The sequence below is a fragment of the Xyrauchen texanus genome, chromosome 5, assembly GCF_025860055.1.
Source record: "Xyrauchen texanus isolate HMW12.3.18 chromosome 5, RBS_HiC_50CHRs, whole genome shotgun sequence".
Classification (NCBI taxonomy): domain Eukaryota; kingdom Metazoa; phylum Chordata; class Actinopteri; order Cypriniformes; family Catostomidae; genus Xyrauchen; species Xyrauchen texanus.
Window position 1 is genome coordinate 13,945,394 of NC_068280.1, and position 9,456 is coordinate 13,954,849.

At 39.1% G+C, this 9,456-nt stretch overlaps 1 pseudogene; it reads right to left on the reverse strand.

Annotated features, from left to right (window-relative positions):
• Positions 1 to 877: 877 nt before the first annotated feature.
• Positions 878 to 1,532, reverse strand: LOC127644132 (GTPase IMAP family member 9-like; annotated as a pseudogene).
• Positions 1,533 to 9,456: the final 7,924 nt, after the last annotated feature.

Genomic DNA, 9,456 nt, shown 5'->3' on the forward strand with positions numbered 1-9,456 from the left:
CAACTGACTGTCCACTTTCTCTAAGAGCTCAATGACATGTGTTTTCTCTGTCTGTGTTATTGAACACATGATATTGTGATCCACATTGCTGGATAAGCTTCTTCAGGTTTTTATCCTCCCTGACAAACTGATCTATACTTTTATTCTTGAGTTTGTCTCTATATGTAAAAAGCAGAATGCGGCTTTGAAATCAATTCCGCATTGTTTTTGAAATCAAAAACAAATTCACATCTGAACACAACATCATCTGCACTGTATCCATCACCTGTCTTTCCTGCTCAGTGAAGCGACCTAACTCAATAACAAGGAGAAAAGCATGGGGTCCTGGTTCACACGAGACAAAGCACTCCTTAGCTCCTCCTCTACCTCTATAAAAGACTGTTCACTGTTTATTAAGCCAGGTGTGTCGACAACAGTCACTCTCCTCCCACAGACTTCAGCATCCCGCTTTTCACCATTTAATGTTAAGGATGTGGCACTGACGTCAGACCGAAACTCCTCTCGACCCAGAATGGTGTTTCCTGCTAAGCTCTTCCCAACTCCCTGAAGGCCAGTGAGAATCAGATGCAGGTGCTCCTTCATTCCTGGAAAGAACGGAACTTCATGACTCATTTGTTTAAAAGAAAAATCTACTTCAAAGAGGCTGCAATACATAACCAGCTCTCTGAAAATTCATGGACAATTTCAGGAACAGGAAATTCATTATTAATTTCCCATTTACATCACAGTTTTCCATTTTTGTACTATTAGAATAAGCTATGGTGACTCTATACCGTTTACAATACGATTAAAACATTTCTAACATGTTTTTCTAAAAAAACAATTCTTCTAAACAATGACAAATTAACTGTTGAAAAAAGGCCACTCTGAGCTTTTCTTATTGGACAGAGCAGCTTCTCACTGCAACAACAGCACCAGCAACACCTGCTGACTTTTTCAAATCATCTAGAAACATATTGTTTCTTTATGCTATTTCTCTTGCTTCCTCTTCACTCATTTTCATAACCATTTGCAAATGTTTTTTTTCTCTTCCTCAATTGCTGTCTCAGCTTCCTCAAGCATTTCATTGGTGTAAAGGTTTTCACCATTTGCAACGACAAGTTGATCTATATGTTCAAACAGCATGTTGACCTGGTTTGAATCTTTAACTGAGTTGTCAAAAACAAGGTATCGTCCACTGGTTGTCATGATAAAGTTTTGCAGATCAGGACTTTCTCTAACAAACTGATGAATGTTTTTTGCTTCAACTTGTCTCCATGAGTGAACAGCACCATGGTGTTCTTTGATGCTTGTTCACCAAAGATTTTCTGAAGTCGCTCCACAGTATTTTTTTCCTCTAATTCAAATCACCCAAGCTGCACAACCACATGAGGGCCTGGCGCAGACAGAGAAATGCACATTTTAATCTTTGCCTCAGTCTCAGTGAAATTCTCTATTGTGTCAAAAAGACCTGGAGTGTCGATAATGGCAACCTTTCTGCCACTGGCATGTCTTCTGACTTTAACACATTCTGTTGCCACAGAGGAGGATAGTCAAAAAAAACTGTCCCCTCCCATTACGAGATATGTACCAGCAGGAACTTCATGGTCGAAGCTCAAAATCCAGGTTAAGATAAAATCCAAAAGTAATGAATGATTAAAGAAACACCAACAGGCATCACTGATGTGCAAGGGCCCCATAATGTGTGGAAGGTTGGGACAATTCTAAGGGCCCTGGACGTATAAAAGGTCCAGCAGGACCCCCGACCTTTAAAATGGCCAGAAGCACTTTCTGCTGGATCGGTTACCAAATGTGTGGTTACAGACTTTATTGAGTCACTTTTTGTTTGGTGGGGGACCCATACTCTGACATTTATGCCAGGAAAAATACTTTTGCATTACAAGGACTCATAGGAGGATCATATATCAAATCAGACCAAAGCTTGGTTTCCCGATAACATTACAAATTATGCTTTAACGATCATCTCAACTAATGTCATTCATTATTTTACGATGGAATAATGCCTGTTTCCTAAACCAGCACATAGATCACCCGTTATTAAGTTGAACTTAAGTGCTTCATTACAGGAGCTGTCCAGTCCAAAGGTGCTGATCACTTTTGGCAGTATGTCCACGTGTTTGTCTTCTCAAAATGAAAATAATGTGGAAATATTGACAAATATGCAAGTTGTTTGGGGCACCGAAATGTATTGCCTAACTATTACAGAATTGAATTAAAGAAATAATGATGTCTTTAGTTAAACAGAGTTTCAGCTGTATTGATGCTCAATCATAGAGATTAATGAAAGTGATTAAATAAATGCATGTAATGTGAATGTACACTCTGTGATGGGGCTCTCCCATAACCTAAAGTTGTATGGCTTGAAATTGAACAAATGCAAACAGATCAGAATTAATAAAATGGGCATAAGTATTGAACTACTCATCGATCTGTCTAAATATTAATAGATTATCTGGATCAAGGTGTTGTGTACTTGTAGCCTTACTAGCCATTATTCATCATGCAATTTGTTACTGCCTTGTAAAAAGACAATAGACGAGCCGATTTGAACCAGACATTTGAGGAAGGAGGAAGAAAGAGACAGGGAATCTAAACCAAAACTTATGCAACAAAGTGTTTTTAGGCAATACGTCATCACGCACACAATTTTTTTTTTTTTTTATCAATAAAAGGCCATTTGAATGGAAACGGATAGAAAACGGCAAATTTTGCTATATTTGTTTTACGCATTTTCACTTTGTCGATAACAAAATAGCTTGAAAAAATGGATGGAAACTATGCTAATGACAGTTGCTAAGCAACCAGTCCTATGTGTATAACTGATATATAACTGAAGAAATTACAGACACTTTTAGGTTTTAGGTCAGATCTGACTTTTAGGTCAGATTATGCAAAAGCATAAACATTTTACTTTGTTCCCCAAGCTCTGAATTTAACTTTAATTTCAAGAAGCAGCAGAATAAATTATTCTATCAGTATACAGATAGTACTGAAATGTTGCATCTTTACTTTGCTACTTTGCAGATGAGATAAGAGTGAGGACAGATGAGAACAGCAGGCCAATTAAAGACCTAGAGCAGCTGCAGGCACTGGTCAGATCATTACTGATTTAGTAGACCTGGACACAGGCCCTAAACAAGTAACGCTATACCTCAATATCCCTTCGAATATTATAGCTATTGCAAAAAAGAGCCTTTTAACACAAGTGGTTTGAAATCTTTGATTGGCTTGAATACTCGATTGAAACCAGGAAAGACACAGAAAGACAAATAGTACAATATGATGGAGACACAAGGAAAGAGAGACACAGACAACAAATAGATGGAGACACCAGGAAAGACACAGAGACAGACAAGAATTAGTAAAATATGATGTAGACACCATGAAAGACAAAGAGTATGGTGTGCATTAACAGAAAAGGGTGGATACAGGAGTTGTTACTGAAATGGTATAAAGTGTACTTCCAAAACAAGCAATTTGTCAGTAATGCATTTAGCTGTATTTTGTGCTTGGGGCGCAGTGGGTCTGTGTCTGGGCTAAGCCCCTAGTCTATTCAAACACTAAAAACACCCCTGGGCGGAGTCAGGAGTTTTTTACAGGGGTGGCTGGGCAGGAGTCATCGATCAGTCTGTGGTGGCACAGAAATATGGTAGAACCATCCCTGTACAACCTAACACAGAGGAGACTTAACGTGTGCACAACAAGGTCTCCGCACCTCTCCGCCCCAGGTGTCACTGTATACACTCTGCTTTCTACACCAACATCAAATGCTGTTACATCATCAGCTCATCAGGAAAGGCTTCGGCATAAACTGAGAATATAAAATGAGGGAGACATCCAAAATATACAATGCTGGCAGTGATCCAAAACTGGATTGAACACACATGGACTACAAGACTATTTAAGACATAAAAGGAAAGTACAAATTATTCAGGCTTACATGCCAACCAGTCCACCAAAACGTCTTCAAATTATCAGTTGTTCACTTTCATATGAATTGGTGTCCGTAAATCAAATCACAAAATTGCACACATTTTCAAAAATAATTAGGCTGTCTTCTCTCTAATATTTATTCATTAAAATGTTTATTTTTATCAATGCTGAGCCATAATTTAAAAAAATGAAATATTCTTAATATTTACAAACTTCATGTCATTTTGTTTTCAAATAAAATGTACTGTACTTGACATGCAAATAAAGAGTGAGACAAGACACATCTAATGAAATATTAATGAATGTGTTAAATCAATGTACAGTGTAAACAAATAAATTGACTCTAAGCTCATACTGTATATCAAATATACCTCATATATAATTTTCTTAGGCATATGTTGTTTCAAAAATAAATAGCATACCAGCTCCGGTGCACAATTAGCTATATTCCATTCATTATAAGTCAAGTAAACATTTCTGCCCAACAAAATACAGTAACTGTATTGTAACAAAAATGGTAAAAACCTAACAATAATTAATTAAATGACATAGGCTACTGTAAATGCAGTAAGTGAACCTAAACCTTTGCTTTCAATTTGGTGATTATTTCCTAAATTGCACAATTATGATCCATTCATTGTAAGACAAGTAAACATTTCTGCTATATAAAATAAAAGTATTACTTTACTTAACTTGAGGTCTTGACAGCTACAACAAGACAAGTTGTTTTTATTTGTGTAGTGCCTTTCACAACACATTTTCAAAGCAGCTTTACAGAAAATCATGCATTAACAGAAAATTAAACTGTAATATCTATAATGTCTTAGAGTCATCATTGTGTAGTTTGATAAAATACAATTGTGAATTGTGTTTAAAAATAAGTAATTAAATAATAATTGTTTTTAGAATGCCAGTGAACAAGCCGAAAGCGACTGTGGCAAGGAACACAAACCTCCATAAAATGTTGGTTAATGTAGAAAAATAACTCCTGACTCACTGTGGGGGCCAGTTCCCCTCTGGATAACATCATGAATATAATGGCAATATTACTTGAAGTCCATACTGGATTAACTGCAGAAGTTCACATAGATGCAATTGTCCAAACTGAGCGATCGGGGGAGAAGGGCCTTAGTCAGGGAAGTGACCAAGAACCCGATGATCACTCTAACAGAGCTCCAGCATTTCTCTGTCGAAAGAGGAGAAACTTCCAGATGAAAAACCATCTATGCAGCACTCCACCAATCAGGCATTTATGGTAGAGTGGCCAGATGGAAGTCACTCCTCAGTAAAAGGCACATGACAGCCCACCTGGAGTTTTCCAAAATGCACCTAAAGGACTCTCAGATCATGAGAAACAAAATTCTCTGGTCTGATGAAACAAAGATTGATCTCTTTGGCCTTAATGGCAAGCGTCATGTCTGGAGGAAACCTCATCACCTGGCCAATACCATCCCTACAGTGAAGCATGGTGGTGGCAGCATCATGCTGTGGGGATCATTTTCAGTGGCAGGAACTGGGAGACTAGTCAGGATCAAGGGAAAGATGAATGCAGCAAAGAGACATCCTTGATGAAAACCTGCTCCAGAGTGCTCTGGACCTCAGACTGGGGTGAAGGTTGATCTTCCAACAGGACAACGACCCTAAGCACACAGCCAAGATAACAAAGAAGTGGCTACGGGACAACTCCGGCCCAGCCAGAGCCCAGACTTGAACCCGATTGAACATCTCTGGAGAGATCTGAAAATGGCTGTGCACCGACGCTCCCCATCCAACCTGATGGAGCTTGAGCGGTCCTGCAAAGAAGAATCGGAGAAACTGCCCAAAAATAGGTGTGACAAGCTTGTAGCATCATACACAAAAAGACTTGAGGCTGTAATTGGTGACAAAGGTGCTTCAACAAAGTATTGAGCAAAGGCTGTGAATACTTATGTACATGTGATTTTATTTTTAATTAAAAAAATTATAAATTTGCAAAGATTTCAAACAAACTTCTTTCACGTTGTCATTATGGGTTATTGTTTGTAGAATTTTGAGGAAAATAATGAATTTAATACATTTTGGAATAAGGCTGTAACATGACAAAATGTGGAAAAAGTGAAGTGCTGTGAATACTTTCCGGATGCACTGTATATTAATAGTAATAATAGGGAGTCATGTGGTGCCATGAGGGGTTCGGACGTGTGAACGGCGAGCTCTGCACACTTTGCTAGTTTTTGTGTCTTAAACCGGTGAGATTTGATACACCCTGCTACATAACTGTTCTATGAAGTCAACATGTCAAAGAATTCAAAATCCTCAGGCTCTAGAGACATTAAAAGACAATTATGTGCTGAAGCTGATACCCCAGACAAGGCCGCACACGAGGGACTCAGTTTGAACTGTGCAGTGGGAGAAATACAATGTCAATTGTCGAGCATGTCTGTAATGCTGGCAAAAGTCGTGGCAGATGTGGAGGATCTTGCTGTAATACTGTGTGTCGATCAATCACTGTGATGGAGACGAAATTCTCTGAGTTGGTTACAAGAATTGGGGATGCCGAGAAATGGATTGATTATCTGGAGTCATTGTTGTAGGTTTTTGCCTTACTCTGTGAAGAATCACTCTCAAATTCTTAGGTTTTGATTCCAGAAAATTAGACTTTATTATTACAACCAATAAAGCCAAGTCATTCTGCAGAGCAACTAACCAACTCTGGGTTTCGTTCACTTAAATACATCTCCTCAAACAAGGTGGGGCTTATCCTTTTTTAAACATGCATTATCTATCATCCTCAGACTCTGGTCTGACCATATTAAGAAGTAACAGAACCACCTTTGGAAGAGATAAATTCTCCCAGAATTCATGAGAGCCCCCCAAGTAATGCTATTCCTGTTTTTGCACATACCTTCAAATGTCACACATATATGGAGCACACATTCTATTACGACCACAGCCTTCATGCACACACAGCAAACTGTATGTTTGCATGTCAGATATAACTGTGGTACAAATCAACAATGTTTACATTGATTATACCTGATAAAATCTCCTACATCATCGGAGAGGGAATTAGCTGCTAATCCACTAGCGAACGAAGCAGATTTGGATCACGTTTGGGAAAAGATGGAAGACCTTGAGAATCGTAATCGGTGAAACAACGTCTGAATTGTTGGAATTCCTGAGCGTGAGGAAGGCCGGGATATGGAAAAATTCTTTGACAAGCTCTTTCCGACAAAATAGGCCATAAGCTAAGGAGACAGGCCCAATCAATTCTAGCCAAATTTCTGAGATCATCAGATAGATATCTCGTGTTACGTGTTACAGGTAAAGCGAGGGGTAAATGAAGGCTTTCTTGGAAGAACCACAGCATTTTCTTGTTCCCAGGCCAAATTGAGAATAGGTGCTAAGGATGGCCGCAAAATATTTACATGCCCACAGCAAGCATTGTCCTTCATAGAGACAATGTGTTGAGTAAGCCATCTGGCGATTTTCATGTTGCCACCTAGTGGACCTGACTTACACTTGAACATGCACTTGATTATCTGAGGAAGCTGGGCGCCTTTTTGTTTCTTTGTGTGCTGGTTCTGCCTGACGGCCGGAGTTTGTTTTGTGTAGTAACACTCCTTTGGGACAGGGTGTGGGTGATTGTTCTTTGTGTTTATGCCTCCAATTGGCTGGAATTTGTTTTGTGGAGTATTCTTTGCAGGACATTGGAAGGATTAGGTTATCTGATGCATTTAACAGCCGGCTCACTAAACATTCGTTTGACTGTCCGAGGAAACTGAACAGCCCTTTTTTTGTGCTGGTTCTGCTACAGGCTGGAGTTTGTTTTGTGAAGGATCGCACCTTCAGGACAGCTATTTCAAGGAATTGACATGTTCTTTGTGTTTATTCTGCCTATTGGCTGGAATTTGTATTGTAGATTTTCTTCTGTTATAGCACCAGATTTGAGCAATCCGACGGCAAAGTTGTTGAGGGGGCGCTTGTAGGCGTACATGGACTGTTTGTGTTTAGAGGGTTGGACACCAGTTGGTGCTGTCGTGCACAGGGTTAATGCACACGTTTTTCTTTTTTCTGTTTGTTTGGCTCGGGGGAAGTTCCGGGTTTGACTGTTGAACTAATGTTGGAATGTGGTCTTTAGAATTTTATTTTTGACACACAATCTATTTTTTCTCATATGTCAAAATATCAGTTGTTAATATGAGTGGATTATCTCTTTCCATGTGGAGATGTTAAAGGTTGAAATCAATGTTTTTATGGAGACCAACTGGTCCTCAGTATCCTCTGTGAGCATGGCTTTGGAGGCACCTAAAGCAGTACTTAGGGGTCAGATCATACAGTATACCCCATTCATCAAAATATTCAAAGTACAAGATCTTGTGGAGTTGGAACGGAATATTAAAAGTAGCTGAAGTGCAGAAAAGCAGAGCTGAAGTGCAGAATATCGTCTGATGGCTTCAGAGAATTGACACAATCGAAATACAGATTCTCTTGATTCTGAGATAACCTTGGAGGAGCTTGGCAATGTAATTAAGGCCTTGCCTACAGGGAAGGCTCCGAGGCCAGATGGTTTGCCGCTGAATTTTTTTGATCTTATGCTACAGATCTGGCTCCACTTTTGTTAGACGTTTATACAGAATCATTAAAGAATGGAAAGCTTACGCAAACCATGACACAAGCCCGGATCAGTCTGATTCTTAAAAAAGACAAAGATCCAAGCGAGTGTAAGAGTTACCGTCCAATTTCCCTGATCAAGTTAGACGTGAAAATATTGTAAAAAATTCTGGCTAACCAGTTATGGCATCTCTTATACATATAGATCAGGTGGGGTTTATTCGGGTTTATAGCTCTTCTGATAACATTAGGCGTTTCAACATTATCATGTGGTAAGTGGCAAATGATCAGACTCCGGCCGCTGCTATCTCACTTGATGCTGAAAAAGCATTTGATATGGTAGAATAGGATTATCTTTTTTAAGATTTTGGAAATATATGGTTTCGTGAAAACTTTTATTGGATGGATTAAGTTACTTCATAGGCACCCTGTAGTGGTGCTACAAACAAATTGATTAATTTCAGATTGTTTTACTCTGAATAGGGGCACCCAGCAGGGTTGCCCTCTTTCCCCATTATTGTTCTGACTTGCCCTGGAACCATTAGCAGCCACAATAAGAAAGGAGGATGATTTTACAGGGGTGGTGGCGGGAGGTATAGCGCATAAACTTTTGCTTTACGCAGATTATATTTTATTGTTTGTCTCTGACCTTACTAGATTAATAATTCTGTGCCTTGCCTCCACAGAATTATTAATTCCTTTTCTAATTTCTCAGGATACAGAGTCAATTGGCTATATGCACGGTTACTTCCTGGTTTAGATATGCCAGCTCGGGCATTTCCGGTCAACTGTCATTTCTGAAAACAATTTCAAAGATGTTCTATACTCACTGCCTGCAGGATCTACCTCGAGTCAACATAAATGATGTACACTGCCTGATTCAGTCAAATTCAAAGAGCAAACATGAAAAGGGATTTAAGCTGTACATAT